Genomic DNA, 24,343 nt, shown 5'->3' with positions numbered 1-24,343 from the left:
TAGGTTGACTTAGGCATACGGAGTTCATTCCCAATCGGGATCGATGGACAGAGGGCCCCAGGTCCTGCCCAACCTCGGAGAGGGGTGACGTAAAAAGAAGGAAGGTCAACAGGGGAAGGGAAGGGGGAGGGGGAAAGGATGAATCGAAGCAACATAGGGCTAAATCTCATTGGATCGTGGCAGCAAGGCCACTCTACCACTTACATTATCTTGTCGCTTATTTAAGTCATCTACAAAGGATTTTACCCACCGTTCGGTGGGAATTGAGCTCTAAAGAGGCCCGCGCGGCTCATCTGCTGTGAGGTTACACCGATGACACGTGCCCTTGAGGGCCATGGGCCCTTACTGCGGGTCGACAATCGGGCGACGGGCGCACGCATCGCTTCTATCCCAAATTTTGACTTAGAGGTGTTCAGTCATAATCCAACGCACGGTAGCTTCATGCCACTAGCTTTTCAACCAAGCGCGATGACCAATTATGCGAATTAATGGTTCCTCTCGTACTAGGTTGAATTACTATCACGATGCTGCCATCAATAGGGTAAAACTAACCTATCTCAAGATGGTCTAAACCTAGCTCACGTTCCCTGTTGGTGGGTGAACAATCCAACACTTGGTGAATTCTGCTTCACAATGATAGGAAGAGTCAACATTGAAGGATCAAAAAGCAATGTCGGTACGAACACTTGGCTGCCATAAGCCAGTTATCCCTGTGGTAACTTTTTTGACACCTCTAGCTTCAAATCTCGAAGGTTTAAAGGATCGATAGGCCATGCATTCACGGTTCATATTCGAATTGGAAATCACAATCAAACGAGGTTTTACCCTTTTGTTGCACATGAAATTTTTGTTCTCGTTAAGCTCATCTTAGGACACCTGCATTATCTTTTAACAGATGTGCCACCCCAGCCAAACTCTCTACCTGACAATGTCTTTCACCCGGATCGATTATCAAGGCTGGCCTTGGGTCTAAAAGAAGGGATCGTGCCCTACCTCTGATTCATGAAATAAGTAAAACAACGTTAAAAGTAGTGGTATTTCAATTTCGCCCAGGGGCTCCTATTTATCCTACACCTCTCAAGTCATTTCACAAAGTCAGACTAGAGTCAAGCTCAACAGGGTCTTCTTTCCTCCCTGATTCCACCAAGCCCATTCCCTTGGTTGTGGTTTCACTGGATAGTAGATAGGGACAGTGGGAATCTCGTTAATCCATTCATGCGCGTCACTAATTAGATGACAAGGCATTTGGCTACCTTAAGAGAGTCATAGTTACTCCCTCTATTTACCCGCGCTTGGTTGAATTTCTTCACTTTGACATTCAGAGCACTGGGCAGAAATCACATTACGTGAGCATCCACAGGGACCATTGCAATGCTTTGTTTTAATTAAATAGTTAGATTCCCCTTGTCCGTACTATTTCTGAGGGGATTGTTCCTCACCCGAGGAAAGCCCCCGAGGGAGCCGTTCCCAATCCGTCCCTCGATCGACACGTAGTGACCCGCTCTCATCACAGGAGCAACTCGAGTAGGGCACTGATAGTCGACAGGTTCGGGACTAGGACCCTCGTACCGAGCCCTCAGAGCCAATCTTTTTCTTGATGTTACGGATCTGTTTTGTTGACTTCCTTGCCTACATTATTCCATCAACCAGAAGCTATTCACCTTGGAGACCTAATGCAGTTATGAGTACGATCGAGCACGGACGGCACTCGATCCTCCAAATTTTCAAAGGTTGACGGGGGCCCACCGAGCACTACGTGACGTGTGGTGCTCTTTCGATCACTGGACCCTACCTTCGACTGAGCCGTTTCCAAGGTGGGCAGGTCATTAACAGAAAAGATAACTCTTCTCGAGGCCCCTACCGACATCTCCGAACTCTAGAACGTTGCCGTCAGCCATTGCGTCCCGATTCAAGAATTTTGACCCAATTCCCTCTAAAAGCTCACATAGGACGCATTGTCAGACGGGCTTCCCCCATCTCTTAGGATCAACTAACCAATGTGCAAGTGTTGTTCACATGGAAACTTTCTCCTATTTGACCTTCAAAGTTTTCATTTGAATATTTTCTACTACCACTAAGATCTGCACTGACGGTCGCTCGCTTCATCCAGGCTTGTGCCCTAGGTTTTACGGTGATCACCACATCCTTCTACTCATCGGGGCTTGGCCCTTGCCCAGACGATCGGGTATAGGTCGCTCACTTAATCGCCATCCATTCTTAGGGCTAGTTGATTCGACAGGTGAGTTGTTACACACTCCTTAGCGGATTTTGACTTGCATGACCACCGTCCTACTGTCTTAATCAACCAACACCCTTTGTGGGTTCTAGGTTAGCGTGTAGTTGGGCACCGTAACCTAGCTTTCGGTTCATCCCGCATCGCTAGTTTTGCTTACCAAAAATGGCCCACTTGGAGCTCTCGATTTCGTGGTGCAGCTCAACGAAGCAGCCACGCCATCCTACCTATTTAAAGTTTGAGAATAGGTCGAGGGCGTTGTGCACCCAATGCCTCTAATCATTGGCTTTACCCGATAGAACTCATCGGGGGCTCCAGCTATCCTGAGGAAAACTTCAGAGGGAACTAGCTACTAGACGGTTCGATTAGTCTTTCTCTCCTATACCCAAATCAGTCGAATGATTTGCACGTCAGTATCACTACGGGCCTCTATCAGAGTTTCCTTTGGCTTTGCCCCACTCAGGCATAGTTCATCATCTTTCGGGTCTCGACAGGCATGCTCGCACTCAAACCCTTCTCAGAAGATCAAGGTCGATCGGTGGTGCACCCGCGAGGGATCCTGCCAATCAGCTTCCTTATGTTTTACGAGTTTCTTGGCCCATTGAATCGCACTCATATTAGACTCTTTGGTCCGTGTTTCATGACAGGCTGGATGGAGAGCCCGCATACCGACGTCGGGAGCACGAAGGTGTTAAGGCACGTGAAGATAATGCGTGTTGCATTCCACGATCGTGGTGATGACGTCGTCGTGGGCACATCGAAAGCTCGAGCTTGAGCAGTCGTCGTGACCCGCGTCGATCCACGCCTCGAGCTGATTGGCGGACCGGTTCTCATTGTTTCACATCCGACTGGGGCACATCGTCGGCCCTCATCTGCTTCCCTCCCAACAATTTCAAGCACTCTTTGACTCTCTTTTCAAAGTCCTTTTCATCTTTCCCTCACGGTACTTGTTCGTTATCGATCTCTCGTCCGTATTTAGCCTTGGACAAAATTTACCGACCGATTGGGTTGCATTCCCAAACAACCCGACTCAAGGATAGTGCCTTGTGATGTAACAGGTTCAGGCACAATGGGGCTCTCACCCTCTCCATCGCCCCTTTCTAGGGGACTTGGGTTGGGTCCATTGCTGAAAATGCTTCTCCAGACTACAATTCGAATGATAGGGGTACCCGATTCTCAAGCTGGGCTCTTTCTGATTCGCTCATCGTTACTAGGGGAATCCTGGTAAGTTTTTTTTCCTCCACTTATTGATATGCTTAAACTCAGTGAGTGATCCTGCCTGACTTGAGGTCGAACATGAGCATCGATTGAGCGATTCGGAGGGTTCAACTGGGTTCGGGTGGACAACGAGCGCGCGTCATCGAGGACGGCATTGTCATTGTCGAGGACTCACTTTTGGGCCAACCGTGATCGACTGGATCGAGGGAGGCCATCTTCCACCTGCCCCCTTCCCTCAGAGCTCGAAGGGCAGAGGGTCAGAGAAGGGGCGATGGTGCATGACACCCAGGCAGGCGTGCCCTCAGCCTAATGGCTTGGGGTGCAACTTGCTTTCAAAGACTTGATGGTTCACGGGATTTTTCAATTCATACCAAGTATTGCATTTTGCTATGTTCTTTATCAATGTGAGAGCTGAGATATCCATTATCGAGAGTCATTTCATTTTTTTACGACAAAAAAAGTCACGACGCCACCCGCGTATGCACTGCCAATGGGATGGTGATGGCGTGCATGCTCCTTTTCCATTTCGGTTCCTTGGTGCGATTCACGTCGAGGGTTCATTGTTCGGTAGTGAGTAAGATGACGTCGATCATTTTGCCCTCTCGATAGGGGGATGAAGCGACCGTCACCTGAAGGGGTTCGGGGCATGGGGGCACCCTTGCCCCCTCGGTGTTTTGTTAACACGTCTGCGGGTCATCCATTGAGTAGGGTTTCGATAATGATCCTTCTGTAGGTTCACCTACGAAAACCTTGTTATGACTTCTCTTTTTTTTAAATGATAAGGTTCAGTGGACTTCTCGTGACATCACAGGCAGTGAACCGTCCACATCACCGTGATCCAAACACTTCACCAGACCATTCAATCGGTAAGAGGGACGGGAGGTATGTACAAAGGGCAGGGACGTAGTCAACGTGAGCTGATGACTCGCGCTTACTAGGAATTCCTCATTGAAGACCAACAAGTGCAATGATCTATCCCTATCATCATGAAATTTCAAAGATTACTCGGGCTTGTCGGCCAAGGCTATAGACTCGTTGAATGCATCAGTGTAGCGTGCGTGCGGTCCAGAACATATAAGGGCATCACAAACTTGTTATTACCTCAAACTTTCTTGGCCTAAGCGGCCATAGTCCCTCTAAGAAGCTAGCCATGAAGGATCACCTCCGCGTAGCTAGTTAGTAGGCTGAGGTCTTGTTCATTAATGGAATTAACTAGACAAATCACTCCACCAACTAAGAACGGCCATGCACCATCACCTATAGAATCAAGAAAGAGCTCCCAGTCTATCAATCCTTACTATGTCTGGACCTGGTAATTTTCCCCATGTTGAGTCAAATTAAGCCACAGGCTCAACTCCTGGTGGTGCCCTTCCATCAATTGCTTTAAGTTTCAGCCTTGAGACCATACTCCCTTTGAAACCCAAAGACTTTGATTTCTCATAAGGTGCCAGCAGAGACCTAAAAGTAACACCCATCGATCCTTGGTCGACATCGTTTATGGTTAAGACTAAGACTGTATCTGATCATCTTCGAGCCCTCAACTTTCGTTCTTGATTAATGAAAACATCCTTGGCAAATGTTTTCACTATTGTTTGTCTTTCATAAATCCAAGAATTTCACCTCTGACTATGAAATACGAATGCCCTCGACTGTCCTTGTCAATCATTACTCCGATCCCGAAGGCCAACACAATAGGACTAAAATCCTATGATGTTATCCCATGCTAATGTATACAAGCGTAGGCTTGATTTGAGCACTCTAATTTCTTTAAAGTAACAGCGGTGGAGGAACGACTCAGGCAATTAAGTCCATGAGCACATCATCGATAGTAGGGACAAGTAGATCGGTGCTCTCCGTGAGACGGATCGACGACCCAACCCTAGTTCCAACTATGAGCTTTTTAACCGCAACAACTTAAATATACGCTATTGGAGCAAAAATTACCATGGCTGCTGGCACTAGACTTGCCCTTTAATGGATCCTCGTTAAGGGATTTAGATTGTACTCATTCTAATTACCAGACTCATAGAGCCCGGTATTGTTATTTATTCTCACTACCTCTCCCTGTCAGGATTGGGTAATTTACGTGCCTGTTGCCTTCTTTGGATGTGGTAGCCGTTTCTCAGCCTCCCTCTCTGGAATCAAACCCTAATTCTCTGTCACCCATCACCACCATAGTAGGCCACTATCCTACCATCGAAAGTTGATAGGGCAAAGATTAGAATGATGCGTCGCTGGCACAAAGGCCATGCGATCCGTCAAGTTATCATGAATCATTAAAGCAACGGGCATAGCCCGCGTCAACCTTTTATATAATAAATGCATCCCTTTTAGAAGTTGGGGTTTGTTGCACATATTAGCTCTAGAATTACTAAGGTTATCCGAGTAGTAGATACCATTAAACAAACTATAACTGATTTAATGAGCCATTCGTAGTTTCATAGTCTGAATTAGTTCATACTTATACATGCATGGCTTAATCTTTGAGACAAGCATATGATTATTGGCAGGATCAACCAGGTAGCATTCTTTCAGGACATTGGCATCACGTGGGCCTCGACGCACCGGCAGAGCAGTAGAGAGAGCCCAATGTGAAGTGCAAGTGTCATGTGTGTCGAGCACATGAAATGCATAGCATCAAACGAACGGAGGCCGAGAGCCCGTGCCCGTTAAATGTTTCGCATCTGAGAGCACCATCGAACACCAATGCACCAATACAGCCATAGAGAATTGGGTGGCACACTTGGGACAGCAGCCATGATTGACGTCCGATCCATAGCCCTTCAAGGCATGAGATGGATGAGGGATGGTGAGACATCCGATTCCCATCGATTTTGATATGCAGCACAAGATCCCGATCGTGCCTTCGGGGTACGACGATCGCATAAGGGGGGATTAAAAAGGATGACGGGTAGACAGTTCGATGCATCGAGCTCAAAGCCTACCAACACGCACAACCATAGCACCACTCATATGCCCATTAGGTACAAGTGGCAGCATCTATGGGTTCTAGTCCATAACCCACCCCATCTGACAGGCAACAATGGTGCGATACTACCAATGCTTGGCCTGGCCAAAACAGCACGTGCGAACTCTGCTGACACCACCCCAGAGGGACGTTGCTCGATTCAGGGACTTCTTCTTGGGGTCTTGGGTAGCATCGACTGTGTACAAGACCTCGTCAAGGTATTTTTGTGGTCGACGAGAAAGGACCGTGAGACCATCAAATATCGAGAGACTTAGCCAGGCCAAGCTCATAATCACAGCTTTTGCTCGCACCACCCTAAAGAGCCATTACCCGATTTAGGGACTTGGTCTGGGGTATAGGGCAGCATCCGTCGCGTGCATGACTAGAGCGCTGCTCTCTTTTTTTGTATGTAGGTCAACCGATCGAGGCCATGGGCGCTTGTCGATCATCGAAGCAACCAATCTCTGGATAAAATGTTCAGAAGGTATACACGCCCTGTATTTCACTCAAAGGATGTTACCCTAGGTGTATGTAATAGAAGGCCCATCACGCACACCTACTCCCCTCATGGAGGGGAGAGGGGGGGTCGGACCACCACCCCCTAAAGAGCATTAGAGATTTTATAGATATGCTACTGGTAGACATTAAAGTATCTAAAATGGAGACACTTTTTCCAAATAGGCATATCCCACATCGAGGGTGAGCAGGTGTCGATGGTGGTCGAGGCATGTGCCCGCACCAAGGGCTAGCGTGTGTCGATGGTGTTTGATGCGACTGCCCGCACCGATTTTAGCTTGTGCACATGCTGATTGAGGCATGCATAAGCTGATGGTGGTCGAGGCATCTACCTGCACCAAGGCCCAGCACGTGCCAATGGTTTTTGAGGCAATCGCCCATACTAGGGTCCATCTTCTGTCGATACTAATCGAGGCATGGCACGTGCCGATGGTGGTTAAGGCAACATCCCACACCAGCTCAAGGCATGTGCCCGTACCAAGGCCCAGCATGTGCTGATGGTCTTGGAGGCAACCACTGTTACCGAGGGCTATCTTCTACCGATGGTGATCAAGGTAACCGCTCGCACCAAGGCCCAGCATGTGCCGATGGTGTTCAACGTAACCACCTGCACCAAGGGCCATCTTCTACCAATGGTGATCACAGCAAGTGCCCACACCAAGGGTCGGCTTATGCCGATGGTGCTCGAGGCAACCGCCCGCACCAAGGCCCAACATGTGTCGATAGTGTTTGAGGCAACTGCACGCACCAGGGACCATCTTCTATCAATGTTGATTGAGGCATGGCATGTGCTGATGGTGGTCCAAGCAAGTGCCCGTTCCAATGGCCAGCTTGTGATGATGGTGGTCGAGGCATGTGCCCGCACCAAGGCCCAACACGTACCGATGGTGCTCGAGGCAACCACCTGCACAAAGGGCCATCTTCTGTGGAAGCTCATCGAGGCATGCATGTGTCGATGGTGGTCGAGGCAAGTGCCTGTTCCAAGGGCCAGCTTGTGCCGATGGTGGTCAAGGCAAGTGCCTGTACCAAAGGGTAACTTGTGCCAACGATGGTCGATGCATATGCCATCACCATGTGCCATCATGTGTCGTTGATGGTCGAGGCCTTGGTCGAAGTTCAATTTTGAGCCACAGTGCACATGTTGGGCTTGAGCATTTGCTGGTGGCACATTTTTTTTGCCCGGGCATCATCATCGGAGAATCAACGGAGCATCGTCGGAGAACCTGATTGGCGCATTGGAGGTTCCGACGATTGGGGGGGTCGGGGCGTGTGTGCACATGATGTGCGATGGGTGCTGGTACTTTGCCCTTATATTGGCCCCCTATCCCTCAACAAACCTTGACAACTCACACCCCCTTAAAGAGCATATGAGATTTTACAGGTTTGCTACTAGTAACCATTCAAGTGTTTGAAATAGGGACACTTTTTTCAAATGATCACAAAATCTTCTACACTTTGAGTTTTTAGCTAAATTATTTTTTGCATGCCAACAAAAATACAAGGATCATGTCTACCAAATTTGGGGCCAAAACACTATCTAAAAAAATTTTAAAAAATCCCGAACCACAAAAAATTTCAAAAATCGTGAAAAATAGAAAACGAATAATCTTGCCATGAAACTTCACATGAAGGCGTAAGGGACCATTGTATTAATTTACAAGCCATAAAAATGGCATTGGTACAGCAGAAATATGAAGATGTGCATAAACCCACCTACCACACGATTGTGGCGTGCATGGTGCTCGGTCCGGGGCTTAGGACACCCGTCATGGTGTACGGGCATTGGAGAGTGCTCATATGAATTCACAGGCCATAAAAATGGCATTGGCATGGTAAAAATATGAAGATGTGCCTAAACCCACCTACCACTTGATCGTGGTGCGCATTGGTGCTCGGTCAGGGCTAAGGACACCTACGCGTGGTGTGCGGGTGTTGGGGAGCGCTCATATGAATTCATGGACCACAAAAATGGCTTTGGCACTGTAGAAACAAGAAGATATCCTAGAACCCACCTACTACCCGATTGCAGTGCACATGGTGCACAGCCCAGGCCCAGGTGCGATCTCTTGGTGCGTGACCCAGCACGAGCCGATGTTGTTCGAGGGAACTGCCCACACCAAGGTCCAGCATACGCCGATGGTGGTCGAAGCATGTGCCGAGACCAAGGACCAACATCTCTCGATGGTGGTCAAGGCATGTGCATGTGTCACGGTCAGCAATGAAGCTGGGACTGGCCTCGGGGTTGTAATGGGATAGGGTCCGACAGCCGGAGGGGACCAGGCCTTACGACTTACTCGAGTAGCAGGTCTCAGGGAATGGGATCAGGACAGTGGTATGGGTAGTGATCAAGACTCTAGGGGCTCGAGCACGGTGTTAGGTTCGATAAATTTAGCCAAGCCCAAGTGCGGGTTTTGGTGAGCGGTGCGCGGGCATGCAGTCAGACCGACGTCAGGGCACTAATGATCGAGATGCAGGGATGCGATCAGAACAGAGGTGTCCGAGGCAACAGCCAGCACCAAGTGCCAGTGTCGCACCTTGGGTGTGAGCACTAGGAGTTAAGGCCCGCACCCCAGTGGCCAAGGCTCAAGCACTATACGCAAAGGTGAAGGTTTCAGCAATGTCATTGCTATTGCTGTCCGGATCACCCGTCTGAAAGTTCAACCTGTCCGTTGCACCGAGACCAGGCCCACAACATGCCTGTACTGCATCCAGGTGGTCCCAGGGAGTGGGCCAAACCAAAACTGTATAGAAAGCCTGCAAGATCTGTAGCACATAGAGGGGGACCCGATCGATCCTCAGCTTGCGTATTTTGCCTCTCTGGTAGGCTTAGTACCCACATGCTTGTTTCATAGGTTGACTTAGGCATACGAAGTTCATTCCCAGTCTAAGCTCCAATCGGATCGAGGGTTGTGGTAGCAAGACCCGCAGCAAAATCGACAGCACACAGAGGGGGACCCGGTCGATCCTCAGCTTATGCATTCTATCTCTCTGGCTGGCTTAGTGCCCTCACGCTCATTTCATAAGTTGACTTAGGCATACAAAATTCATTCTTGGTTGAGATTGAGGGACGGAGGGCCCTGGGTCATGCCTAACCTCGGAGGGGGGCAGCGTAAAAAGAAAGAAGGTCGACGAAGGAAGGAGAGGGGGAGGGGAGAGGGACGAATCGAAGCGACAAAGGGCTGAATCTCAGTGGATCATGGCAGCAAGGTCGCTCTGCCACTTATAATATCCTGTCACATATTTAAGTCATCTGCAAAGGATTCTACCTGCCTTTTGATGGGAATTGAGCTCTAAGGAGGCCCGTGTGGCTCATCTGCCTTAGGGGTTCCACCAAAGACACATACCCTTGGGGGCCATAGGCCCCTACTATGGGTCAGCAATCAAGCAACGGGCGTGCGTGTCGTTTCTAGTCTAGATTCTGACTTAGAGGCATTCAGTCATAATCCAATGCATGATAGCTTCGCATCACTGGCTTTTCAACCGAACGTGATGACCAATTGTGCGAATCAATGGTTCTTCTCGTACTAGGTTGAATTACTATCACGACGCCACCATCAGTGGGGTAAAACTAACCTGTCTCACGATGATCTAAACCTATCTCATGTTCCCTATTGGTGGGTGAACAATCCAACACTCAGTGAATTCTGCTTCACAATGATAGAAAGAGCCGACATCGAAGGATTAAAAAGCAATGTCGCTATGAACACTTGGCTGCCACAAGCCAATTATCCCTATGGTAACTTTTTTGACACCTCTAGCTTCAAATCTGAAAGGTCTAAAGGATCGATAAGCCATGCTTTCATGGTTCGTATTTGTATTGGAAATTAGAGTCAAATGATCTTTTACCCTTTTATTCCACACAAGATTTTTGCTCTTGTTGAACTCATCTTAGGACACCTGCATTATCTTTTAACAGATGTGCTGTCCTAGCCAAACTCCCCCACCTAACAATGTCTTCTGCTAGGATCAATCGGTCGAGGTCAGCCTTTCGTCCAAAAGAAGGGGTTGTGCCTCACCTCCGATTCATGGAAAAAGTAAAATAACTTTCAAAGTAATGTTGTTTCAATTTCGTCCGAGGGCTCCCACTTATTCTACACCTCTCTAGTCATTTCACAAAGTCAAACTGGAGTCAAGCTTAACAGGGTCTTCTTTCCCCACTGATTCCACCAAGCCCATTCCCTTGGCTGTGGTTTCACTGGATAGTAGATAGGGACAGTGGGAATCTCGTTAATCCATTCATGTGCATCACTAATTAGATGATGAGGCATTTGGCTACATTAAGAGAGTCATAGTTACTCCTGTCATTTACCCGTGCTTGTTTGAATTTCTTCATTTTGACATTCAGAGCACTAGGTAAAAATCACATTGCTTGAGCTACTGTAGGGACCATCGCAATGCTTTATTTAAATTAAACAGTCAGATTCCCCTTGTCTGCACTAGTTTTGAGTCGACTATTCGTCACCTAGGGAAGGCCCCCAAGAGAGCCATTCCTAGTCCATCCCCAAGTCGACACGCGACAACCGGCTCTTGCTGTGGAAGCAGCTCGAACAGTGCACTGGTAGCTGATGGATTTGAGATTGAGACCCCCATGCCCAACCCTTAGAGCCAATCTTTTTCATGAGTTTACAGATCCATTTTACTGACTTCCTTTGCCTACATTATTCCATCGACCAGAGGCTGTTCACCTTGGAGATCGATGCGGTTATGAGTACAACTAGGCACGAACGGCACTCGGTCCTTCAAATTTTCAAGGGCCACCAGGGGTGTACCAGACACCACGCGACATGTGGTGCTCTTCTGGCCGCTGGACCCTACCTCCGACTGAGCTGTTTCTAGGGTGGGTGGGCCATTAAATAAAAAAGATAACTCTTCTCGAGGCCCCCACCGACGTCTCTAGACTCCCTAACATTGCCATTAGTCATCGCATCCCAGTTCAAAAATTTTAACCCAATTCCCTTTCGAAGCTCTCGGGGACGCTCTATCGGACGAGCTTCCCCCGTCTCTTAGGATCGACTAACCCATGTGCAAGTGTCTTTCACATGAAAACTTTCCCCTCTTCGACCTTCAAAGTTCTTATTTGAATATTTGCTACTGCCACTAAGATCTGCACCAATGATCGCTCTACCCGAGCTTGTGCCTCAGGTTTTATGATAACCGTCGCACCCTCCTACTCATCGGGGCCTGGCCCTTGCCTTGACGATTGGGTATAGGTCGCGAACTTAAGCACCATCCATTTTCGGGGCTAGTTGATTTGGCAGGTGAGTTGTTACACACTCCTTAGCGGATTTCAACTTTCATGACCTCCGTCCTGTTGTCTTAATCAACCAACACCCTTTGTGGGTTCTAGGTTATTACGCAGTTGGGCACCGTAACCTGACTTTCGATTCATCCTGCATCACCAGTTCTGCTTACCAAAAATGGCCCACTTGGAGCTCTCGATTTTGTGGCACGGCTCAACAAAGCAGCGTCATCGTCCTACGTATTTAAAGTTTGAGAATAGGTCGAAGGCGTTGCACCCCTGATGCCTCTAATCATTGGCTTTACCTAATAGAACTCACCAGGGGCTCCAACTATCTTAAGGGAAACTTCATAAGAAACTAGCTACTAGACGGTTCAATTAGTCTTTCACCCCTATATCCAAGTTAGATGAACAATTTGCATGTCAGTATCGCTGCGAGCCTCCACCAGAGTTTTCTCTGCTATAGTTCACCATCTTTCGGGTCTGGACGGGCATGCTCGCACTCGAACCCTTCTCAGAAGATTAAGGTCGATCGATGGTGTACCCACAAGGGATCTCGCCAATCAACTTCTTTGCACCTTATGAGTTTCCTGGCCCGTTGACTCCAACATATGTCAGACTCTTTGGTTCATGTTTCAAGATGGGTCAGATGCGGAGCTTGTAGGCTGACGTCGGGAGCACGTAGGTGCCGAGCCATATTAAGATGACACGTACTGCAATCTATGATCACAGTGACGACGTCTCCATGGGCACATCAAAAGCCCAGGCTTAGGTCACTGCTACAACCCGCGTCGGTCCACACCCCGAGCCAATCGATGGATCGACTCTTGTCATTCCACATCTGATCGAGGTGCATCGTCGACCCCCATCCGCTTCCCTCTTGACAATTTCAACCACTCTTTGACTCTCTTTTCAAAGTCCTTTTCATCTTTCCCTCATGGTACTTGTTCGCTATCGATCTCTCATCGTATTCAACCTTGGATGGAATTTATCTCCTGATTGAGGCTGCATTCCCAAACAACTTGACTTACAGATAGTGCCTCATGGTACGATAGGGTCCGAGCATAACGGGGCTCTCACCTTTTTTGATGCCCCTTTCCATGGGACTTGGGCCCGGTCTGTCGCTAAAGACACTTCTCTAGACTACAATTTAGACGCTGGGGGTGCCCGATTCTCAAGCTGGGCTCTTTTTAGTTCGCTCGTTGTTACTAGGGGAATCTTGATAAGTTTCTTTTCCTTCACTTATTGATATGCTTAAACTCAGCGGGTGATCTCGCCTGACCTACGATCATGACGCGAGCATCGATCGAGCGATGCGGGTTGTCCGTCGGGGTCTGGGTGGACAACAAGCATGCATCAGTAGGGACGAGGCACGTCAGGAGCTCTACCACTGATGATCATTGCACTGTCATTGTCAGGGACACACTTTTGGGGCAACTGTGACCTACCGAATCGTCGATGATGGTCGAGGCATGTGCCCACACCAAGGGCCAACGCGTGCTGATGGTGTTCGATGCGACTGCCCGTACCATGGGCCATCTTCTATCGATGTTGATCGAGGCAAGTGCTTGCATCGGTTCTAGCTTGTGCGCATGTTGATGAGGCATGCATGTGCCGATGGTGGTCGAGGCATCTACCCACACTAAGGCCCAGCACGTGTTAATGGTGTTCGAGGTAACCACCTACACCAGGGGCCATCTTCTACCGATGCTGATCGAGGCATGGCACGTGCTGACGATGATCAAGGCAAGTGCCCACACCAAGGGCCTGCTTGTGTCGATGGTGGTCAAGGCAATCGCCTGCACCAAGGGCCATCTTCTACCGATGGTGATCGAGGCAACCGCCCGTACCAAAGGCCATCTTCTACCGATGGTGTTCGAGGTAACCACCCACACCAGGGGCCATTTTTTTCAATGCTAATTGAGGCATGGCACATGCTAATGGTGATCGAGGCAAGTGTCTGCACCAAGGGTTGGCTTGTATCGATGGTGGTCGAGGCATATGCCCGCACCGAGGGCCAACATGTGCCGATGGTGTTCGAGGTAAACGCCTGCACCAAGGCCCAGCTTATGCTAATGGTGTTTGATACAATTGTCTGCACCAAGGGCCATCTTCTACCGATGGTGGTCGAGGTAAGTACCTGCACCAAGGGCCGACTTATATCAATGGTGCTCGAGGCAACTGCCCGTACCAAGGCCCAACATGTACCGATGGTGTTTGAGGCAACCACGTGCACTAGGGGCCATCTTTTATCGACATTGATTGAGGCATGGCATGTGCCACTGGTGGTCCAGGTAAGTGCTCATACCAATGGCTAGCTTTTGACGATGGTGGTCGAGGCATGTGCCCGCACCAAGGCCCAGCACGTACCAATAGTGCTCGAGGCAACTGTTGGCACTAAGGGCCATCTTCTGCTAATGCTCATCAAGGCATGCATGTGACGATGGTGGTCGAGACAAGTTCCTTTACCAAGGGCCAGCTTGTACTGATGGTAGTCGAGGTAAGTGCCCGTACTAAAGGGTAGCCTGTGCCGATGATGGTCGATGCATGTGCCATCATCATGTGCCAGCATGTGCCGTTGATGATCGAGACCTTGGCCGAAGTTTCATTTTGAGCCACAGTGCACATGCTGGGCTTAGGCATGTGCTGGTGCTGTATTTTTTTTGCCCGGGGCACCATCACCAGAGCATCGTCAGAGAACCTGATCGAAGGCATTAGGGGTTCTGGGGATTGAGGGGTCGGGGGGTGTGTGCACATGATGTGTGATGGGTGCTGGTACTTGGCCTTTATATTGGCCCCCTATCCCTAAACAAACCTCGACAAGTTACACCCCCTTAAAGAGCATATGAGATTTTATAGGTTTGCTGCCAGTAGCCATTCAAGTGTTTGAAATGGGGACACTTTTTTCAAATGGCCACAAAATCTTCTACACTTCGAGGTTTTCATTGAATTTTTTTTTTGCTTGCCAAAAAAATACAAGGATCACGTCTACCAAATTTGGGGCCAAAAACCCTTCTAAAAAAATTTTAAAAAATCCCAAACTGCAAAAATTTTCAAAAATCATGAAAAATAGAAAACGAGTTATCTTGCCATGAAACTTCACATGAAGGCTTAGGGGACCATTGTATGAATTTACAAGCCATAAAAATGGTATTGGAATGGAAAAAATATGAAGATGTGCCTAAACCCACCTACCACCCGATTGTGGCGCGCAAGGTTTTTGGCCCGGGCTCAAGACACCTGCGAGTGGTGTGCGGGTGCTAGGGAGTGCTCATATGACCCGATCGTGGTGCGCATGGTGCTTGGCCTAGGCTCAAGACACTCGCGCATGGTGTGCGGGCACTGGGAAGTGCTCATATGAATTCACAGGCCATAAAATGGCATTGGCACGGTAGAAATATGAAGATGTGCCTAAACCCACCTACCACCCGATCGTGGCACCCATTGGTGCTCGGCCTGGGCACAAGACACCCACGCGTGGTGTGCGGGCATTGGGGAGTGCTCATATGAATTCATGGGCCACAAAAATGGCATTGGCAATGTAGAAATATAAAGATATCCTCGAACCCACCTACTACCCGGCCATGGTGAGCATACCTACTGCTCGGGCCCATGTGTGGTCGCTTGGTGCATGCCCAGCACGAGCCAATGCTATTCTAGGGAACTGCCCGCACTAAGGTCCAGCATGTGTCGATGGCAGTTGAAGCATGTGCCTTGACCAAGGGCCAGCATGTCTCAATGGTGGTCGAGGCATGTGTATGTGTCATGATCAGCAAGCAAGCCGAAGCTAGCCTCGAGGTTGTAACAGGATAGGGTCTGATAGTTAGGGGGGACCAAGCCTTGAGGACTACTCGAGGTGTAGGTCATGAGGAACTAGACTGAGATAGTGGTGTAGGCAATGATCAGGACTCCAGGGGCTCAGGCACGATGTTAGGTTCGATAGAATTGAGCCAGGCCCAGGTGCAGGTATTGGTGAGCGATGCGCAGGCACACAGTTAGATTGATGTGTGGGCATTGATGATCAAGGTACAAGCATGCGATCAGACTAGGGGTGCCTGAGGTAGCAGCTTGCACCAAGTGCTAGTGTCGCACCTTGGGCATGTACACCAGGAGTTGAAGCCTGTGCCCTAGTAGCCAAGGCTCGAACACCATACGCAGAGAAGGGGGTTCCAGTAATAGTCATTGCTATTGTTGCCTAGATTGCCCACCCAAAAGTTCAGCCTATCCTTGGCATTGGGACCAGGCCCATAATATGCCCGCACCACATCCAGGTGGTCCCAAGGAGAGGGGCTAAACCAGAACTGTATAGAAAGCCTGCAGGATCTGCAACACACAGAGGGGGACCCGATCGATCCTCAACTTATGGATTCTACCTCTCTGGCTGGCTTAGTGCCAGCATGCTTGTTTCGTAGGTTAACTTAGGCATACAAAGTTCATTCTCAGTCTAAGCTCCGATCGGATCAAAGGTTATGGCAGTAGGACCCACAGCAGGATCGATAGCACACAGAGGGGGACCCGACCGATGCTCAGCTTACGCATTATACCTTTCTAGCATGCTTAGTGCCTACACGCTCGTTTTGTAGGTTGACTGAGGCATACAGAGTTCATTCCTAGTCTAAGCCCCAGTCAGATCGAGAGACCTACAACAGGATCCACAGCTCACAGAAGGGGACTGGGTCGATCCTCAGCTTCCGCATTCTACCTCTCTGGCTGCCTTAGTGCCCGCTCGCTTGTTTCATGGGTTGACTTAGGCATATGGAGTTCATTCCTAGTCTAAGCCCCAGTCGGATCGAGGGACCTATAGCAGGATCTACCGCACATGAAAGAGGATCGGGTTGATCCCTAGCTTACGTATTCTACCTCTCTGGCTGGCTTAGTGCCTGCACGCTTGTTTAGTAGGTTGACTTAGGCATACGTAGTGCATTTCTAGTCTTGACCAACCAAGGGCCAGACGCTATCGACGGCGTTTGTGGTAATAGCCAAAAGAGACCTTCTGCGGCATCTTTAGCTTACGCATCCTACCCCTGTGTTTGGTTTACTGCCCGCACGCTTGTTTCATGGATTGACTAGGGCAAGCGGAGTTTATTTCTGATCGAGATCGAGGGACGAAGGGTCTCGGGTCATGCCTAACCCCGGAGGGGGGTGACGTAAAAAGAAAGAAGGTCGATGAAGGAAGAGGAGGGGGAGAGGAGAAGGATGAATTGAAGTGACAAAGGGCTAAATCTCAACGGATCATGGCAGCAAGGCCACTCTGCCACTTACAATACCCCATCGTATATTTAAGTCATCTGCAAAGGATTCTACCTACTGTTCGTTGGGAATTAAGCTCCAAGGAGGCCTGTACGACTCGTCCGTCATGGGGGTTGCCCCTACGACATGTGCCCTTGGGGGCCATGGGCCCCTACTGCGAGTCGACAATCGGGTGACAAGCACGAACGTCCCTTCCAGCCTAGATTTGACTTAGAGACGTTCAGTCATAATCTAGCGCATGGTAGGTTCATGCCACTGGCTTTTAACCAAGTACGATGACCAATTGTGCGAATCAATGGTTCCTCTCATACTAGGTTGAATTACTATCGCGATGCCACCATTAGTAGGGTAAAACTAACTTGTCTCACAATGGTCTAAACCCAGCTCACGTTTCTGTTGGTGGGTGAACAATCCAACAATTGGTGAATTCTGCTTCACAATAATAGGAAGAGCCAACATCGAAGCATCAAAAAGTATCGTCGCTATGAACGCTTGGCTGCCATAAGCCAGTTATCCCTGTGGTAACTTTTTTGACACCTCTAGCATCAAATCCTAAAGGTCTAAAGGATCGATAGGCTACGTTTTCACGGTTCGTATTCATACTGGAAATCAGAATCAAATGAGCTTTTACCCTTTTATTCCACACGAGATTTTTGTTCTTATTAAGCTCATCTTAGGACACCTGTGTTATCTTTTAATAGTGTGCCACCCTAACCAAACTCCCTACCTAACAATGTCTTCCACCTGGATAGACTGGCTGAGGTTGGTCTTGGGTCCAAAAGAAGGGGTCATGCCCCACCTCTGATTCACGGAATAAGTAAAATAACGTTAAAAGTAGTGGTATTTCAATTTCACCCGGGGGCTCCCACTTATCCTACACCTCTCAAGCCATTTCACAAAGTCAAAATAGAGTCAAGCTCAATAGGGTATTCTTTTCCCGTTGATTTCGCCAAGCCCGTTCCCTTGGCTTTGGTTTCAGTGGATAGTAGACAGGGACAGTGGGAATCTCGTTGATCCATTCATATGTGTTACTAATTAGATGACGAGGCATTTGGCTACCTTAAGAGAGTCATAGTTACTCCTGCCGTTTACCCGTGCTTGGTTAAATTTCTTCACTTTGACATTCAGAGCACTGGGCAGAAATCACATTACGTGAGCATCCATATGGACCATCACAATGCTTTGTTTTAATTAAATAGTCAGATTCCCCATGTTTGAACCAGTTTTGAGTTGACTGTTCGTTGCCCGAAGAAGGCCCCCGAGGGAATCGTTTCCAATCCATCCTTCAGTTGACACGTAGTGACCCATTCTCATCACGAAAATAGCTCAAGCAGTGCACCAAGAGCTGACAGGTTCAGGACTGGGACCCCCGTGCCCAACCCTCAGAGCCAATCCTTTTCTCGAGCTTACGGATCCATTTTGCCAACTTCTCTTGCCTACATTGTTCCATCGACCAGAGGCTGTTCACTTTGGAGACCTGATGCAGTTATAATTACGACTGGGTGCGGACGACACTCGGTCCTTCAGATTTTCTAGGGCCATCGGGGGTGCACCAGACACCACGCGACGTGCGGTGCTCTTCCGACTGCTGGACCCTACCTTCGACTGAACCGTTTCTAGGGTGAACAGGTCGTTAAACAAAAAAGATAACTCTTTCCGAGGCCCCCATCTGATGTCTCTAGACTCCCTAACATTGTCATCAGCTACCATGTCTCGATCAAGAATTTTAACCCGATTCTCTTTCAAAGCTTGTGTAAGATGAGTTGTCGGACAGGCTTCCCCCATCTCTTAGGATCGACTAACACATGTGCAAGTGCCGTTCGCATAGAACTTTTCCCCTCTTCGATCTTCAAAGTTCTTATTTGAATATTTGCTACTACCACCAAGATCTGCACCGATGGCCATTATGTCTGGGCTCGCGCCTCAAATTCTACGATGACTACCATGCCTTCCTACTCATCGGGGCCTGGCCTTTGCCCCGATGATCAGGTATAGGTCATGCGCTTAAGCACCATCCATTTTTGGGGCTAGTTAATTCGACAGGTAAGTTTTTACACACTCTTTAGCGAATTTTGACTTCCATGACCACCATCATGTTGTCTTAATCGACCAACACCCTTTATGGGTTCTGGGTTAGCGCGTAATTAAGCACTGTAACTCGACTTTCGGTTCATCCCGCATCGCTAGTTCTGCTTACCAAAAATGGCCCATTTAAAGCTTTCGATTCCGTGGTGCTGCTCAATGAAGCAACCGTGTCATCTTACCTATTTAAAGTTTGAGAATAGGTTGAGGGTGTTGCACCCCTGATGCCTCTAATCATTGGCTTTACCTGATAGAACTCATCGGGGGCTCCATCTATCTTGAGGGAAATTTTGGAGGGAACTAGCTACTAGATGGTTCGATTAGTCTTTCACCCCTATACCCAAGTCAGACGAACGATTTGCACGTAGTATTGCTACGGGCCTCTACCAGAGTTTCCTCTGGTTTTGCCCCATTCAGGCATAGTTCACCATCTTTCGGGTCTCGACGGGCATGCTCGCACTCAAACCCTTCTCAGAAGATCAAGGTCGGTCGAAGGTGCACCCACGAGGGATCCCGCCAATCAGCTTCATTGAGCCTTACGTGTTTCTTAGCCCGTTGACTCATACGCATGTCAGACTCCTTAGTCCGTGTTTCAAGACGGGCCGGATGGAGAGCCCACAGGCCAATGCTGGGAGCACGCAAGTGTCATGGCATGTCGAAACGGCGCATACTGCGTTCCACGATCATGACAACGATGCCTCCGCAGGCACATCGAAAGTCGGGGCACTTATTTTATGACAATTATAGTATTTAATGACTTTTTTTTTTCATACATAGCTAGCAAAAATTAACGTCACAAAAAAAAAATAAAGCATAAGGTGACATTTGATTTTATTGTCACAGTAGATTCACAATAGGTGACGATATTTTATTATTATTACATTAAACCTTTAGCGATGGTACAAACATGACGAATATAATGACATTTAATTTTTTATCACAGAATATATATGGTGACAAAAAACAAATATATAGTGACGTTATTTTATTTGCCACTAATGGCCAAATTTGTTGTAGTGACCATTTGGAATAAGGTGGTTTAAGGGCCAAAATGGTCTTAATTTTGGTATTTGAAAATTAATTTTCTTGATTTTTTATTGTAAAGAATTAAAATTTTATTTTTAGTTTGAAAAAATAAATAAGAACCTTGTTTATTGAAAAATTCCCAAAAATATTCCAATACTTTAGCAATATTAAAAGGAATTTTCTCACCTAATGAATCATTTAAGAATTACCACTCAGAATTCTTAATAAAAAAAATCATTGGTGGTTCATATTAATATTCAATATCAATATTTATAATGCCTATACTAAAATATGATAACTATGATTTAATTCTGATAATATTTAAAAAAATCATTTCTTATTCTATTTATTAAAATAGACTAGAAATCTTTATCGAAAATTATTCCAAATGCTCTAATATGTTGGTAGCATTTTAGATAAATTCTTTTATCTAAAGATTCCTAAAGAATCACTACTTAAACTTCTTTAAAATCTTATCCTTCAAAAAATTTTCATTTACTTTTATAATCAGTATATATAATAATGCACATGGATTAATTTTTAGTGCCATTACATGAAATTTCATTTTTTAGAAATGAAAAATAAATGGGAATTTTTTCATATTGAGAATCAATCTAAATATTTCAATTCTTTGGCAATATTTTTAGAAAAATTCTTTCACCTAGGGAATTTTCGAGAATCACTACTCAGACTACCAAAAATTCTTTTATAAAAAATTTTTATTTAATTAATTTTATTAGTAATTTTTAAAAGTTATATAATAATATAATTATCTATAAATGAATTTATTTCCTAAAAAATGCATGCTCTTATAAATATTATATATATTTATCCTTTTTTAAGAAACTTATTCATATTAAAGAAAAAGAATAAAAATAAAAATAAAAATTTTGTATTTAAAAGACTTTCTGAATATTCCAATACTTTGGTAAATTTTAGAAATCTTTTCTCACCTAAGGAATTTTCGGGAATAATACTCGGACTTCTCAAAGTCTCATCATCAAAAAATTTCATTTAATTTTAATTTTGTTACATTTATAAGCATAACTTCCCAAGGTCAAATTTGACTTAAGAAAAAATATAAAAAATATTTATTATTATTTATTATTTATCAATAATTTAAAATAATTAATATATATCTAAATAAAAATATGCATGAAAAATAAATAAATAAGTAACTAAGTTAAATTAAAATAAATTTACCATAAGTTAGGTCAAACCTAATTGAATAAAAGAGCCCAAAATAGATGGGTTCAACTTTGGGGTCTTATCTATGGCCTAGTAAAAACGTGAGTCCAGCAATAGGATCAGGCCTAAATAAAAGCTAAATAGGTCTAGGTTACAGGCCATTGGGTAAGCAGGATAGTTGGATCAACTTTCTAGTAGGTTAAGTCAGTGCACCAATCAAGCCAGGCCGATTTGATCCATCTAAATTTTTTTAATTGTTCCACTATAAAAGCTTTTTTTTTTAAATTAATTTTCTTTTAGCTTTAAAAAAAACTTTTCATTCTTTGTAAACCCAAATAGCTCCCTCTTCAAAAATCCAAATTCCAACAGTTCTATGTCATCGCCACTACCCATTTCATCCCAACTGCCAATCGTCGGCACTTCTTTTTTCTTTTTTCTTTTTTTCTTTCTTTTTTTTTGACTTTTCTTCTTTTTTTTTTCTTTTTTTTTCTTTCCTTTTCTCCTTCTCCTAATCGCACCTGCCTTCTCTTTCTAGTCATCGGACCTGGCTTCATCGAGCCTCTTCATTCATCTCTTTCTCCTCTCTTTTTTTTTAAACAAAACTGATTTGATTGTTTTAAAAAAAATGAAACTAATTTTTTTTTTGGTTTGTAGGATGGCTTTGGCATTGTCGGTTCCTCCCTTTGTGGAAGATTATGTGTTTTTTTTTATTTTTTTAAAAGATTGCAAGTGGTTTTTTTATGGTGGTTTTTCTTTTTGTGTTGATGGTGGCTATAGTGAGGATTGTTGGAATGAATTTAGGATTTTTTTGGGTGATTTTTTGGTTTTTCAATTGGTGTTAGGGTTGTGATTTGGAAAGAATGGGTGATGGTTGAATACGGGTTTTTAGGGATGAGGAATGGTGTTTGGTGGTGAATTAGGTCCTTATTGGGTTACTAGAAGCTGATTTGATAGGGGAGGTTTAGCAGTGGTCGACCAACAGAGATGATTTTGGTTTATGGTTTGTGGTTTGTGTTAGGATCTTTTTTATTTTGAGTTTTTCTAGTTGTAGCTATTGATGGTGGTAAAGATGGTTAAGTTGTAGGTAATTCATAGAATATGGGAATCACTGGGATTCTAAGCTAGGGTTGGGTTACAGTTTTTGAAGGTCAATGATGGTGTTTCATGATGGATGGTGATGAGGTGGTTCTGGTTGAGCTTTGAGTTAAAATGTGTCAGGACTGGGATGGTGTTGAAGGACTATGCTGGGGCTTCAATGATGAGTGAATGGAACTTGGCTAGGGCTAGGAATAGAGGTTTTATGGCTAGGTGCGGTATGGGAATGTTGGTGCATGCTCATGGCTAGGTGCTTGGTGTGGTGCTGGGAATGGAATAGGCTATTTAGGTGCAAGCCCTAGCTGGTGCTTGTGCTTGTGCTTATGCTTGGGGGGTTTGGCAGGTGACTTGTGTGAGTTTTTGGTACTGGTGTATGGGTTTTGGCTAGGGACTAGTGGGTGTGCAAGGCTTGGTGTTGTGTGGTAGGAAGTTTGGTGCACAGGTTTTGGTGATCGGTGAACGGGACTTGGTCGGGGTTGAGAATAGAGGTTTTGAAGGTGCTTCAAGGGCGGAGATGGGTGCTAGCATCCAAAAAATTATCGCTTCCCTTTATCTTTTTTATTTGTAGACTCCATAATGGACAAAATTTGTAAAGTTTGGTGGCTAGAATGCAAGATGTTAGTTGGTGGAGTGCAGGCCCAGGCTTGTTGAATTGGGCAGTTTCTTGCCTTAGTATAAAGGTTGCCGACCACTTCAATTTGTTTATTTTTTTAAGGTTTTGATTAATTCAATCAATTATAGAAGAAAAAAATAAATAAAAAATAAAAAATAAAAAAAGGTAAAAATGAAATTGAACTTAAAAGTTTAATCTAGGCCTAAAATTGGAGTTTGTCACCCAAAAAATTGATTTAGGCTCCTATTGGGCCTTCAAGCCCAATTGATTGAATTTTGACTTGAGACTAAATCAAAATGGACTTTAGGATTTGAACTTTAAATCGGACTAGATTTTAATTCACATAAAATGATCCAAAAACATTTAATCCAAGGTAAACCCTAAATACATTAATTCAATTATCGCGCGAACGTAAAAATCAAACAAAATTGAATTGTTCTGAACAAAATTAGGTGTCTACAGGGATCTTGGATTTGTGAATGGTATGTGCCTTCACACACACAACACATTCATACATAAGCTTTAGACCTAAGCTTTGTCCTTTCTTAGGAGGGAGGAAGTACCTACACTCTTGTGAAGTAATAAGCTTTATGTGTGATCTAGTGAAAACTCCCATTCAAATTAAACCCTTTTTGTTTAAACCTAATAGGTAAGGATTATGGTGCTTTACTAATCTATAATGGATGATGATATGAGGAACAATTTGGAAACCTTTAGGTGTCTAGACTTTTAAACCAAGCATGCAAATAAACTTTAAAATTTGAAACCTAAGTTAGAGTCATGCCCCTCAATTTGTATAGACAACCCTAAATTAGGACACATAAAGGGACATCTCTTACCGTTTTACTTAAAAATTGTATGTCCTTGTCTTTTTTATTTGAGCATACTAACATTTTTTTATATTAGTGCTTCATC

General features: G+C 45.8%; 3 non-coding genes and 2 pseudogenes across 3 annotated transcripts; all 5 read right to left on the bottom strand.

The window, feature by feature from the left end:
• Nucleotides 1-138: 138 nt before the first annotated feature.
• LOC149520371 (25S ribosomal RNA) lies at nucleotides 139-3,526 on the bottom strand. Its single transcript, XR_016326521.1, has one exon. It is a non-coding gene; the product is annotated as a 25S ribosomal RNA (ribosomal RNA).
• A 204-nt stretch (nucleotides 3,527-3,730) lies between these two features.
• Nucleotides 3,731-3,886, bottom strand: LOC149520370 (5.8S ribosomal RNA). The gene has a single exon (XR_016326664.1). It is a non-coding gene; the product is annotated as a 5.8S ribosomal RNA (ribosomal RNA).
• A 281-nt stretch (nucleotides 3,887-4,167) lies between these two features.
• On the bottom strand, nucleotides 4,168-5,974 carry LOC149520369 (18S ribosomal RNA; annotated as a pseudogene).
• A 4,119-nt stretch (nucleotides 5,975-10,093) lies between these two features.
• LOC149520368 (25S ribosomal RNA) lies at nucleotides 10,094-13,465 on the bottom strand. The gene has a single exon (XR_016326536.1). It is a non-coding gene; the product is annotated as a 25S ribosomal RNA (ribosomal RNA).
• Nucleotides 13,466-17,370: 3,905 nt separating this feature from the next.
• Nucleotides 17,371-20,934, bottom strand: LOC149520367 (25S ribosomal RNA; annotated as a pseudogene).
• Nucleotides 20,935-24,343: the final 3,409 nt, after the last annotated feature.

The sequence above is a fragment of the Durio zibethinus genome, chromosome 1, assembly GCF_047325235.1.
Source record: "Durio zibethinus cultivar Kanyao isolate XHJ-2024 chromosome 1, ASM4732523v1, whole genome shotgun sequence".
Taxonomy (NCBI): domain Eukaryota; kingdom Viridiplantae; phylum Streptophyta; class Magnoliopsida; order Malvales; family Malvaceae; genus Durio; species Durio zibethinus.
Note: the sequence above shows the minus strand (reverse complement) of the source record. Positions and strands in the feature narration are given on the sequence as shown.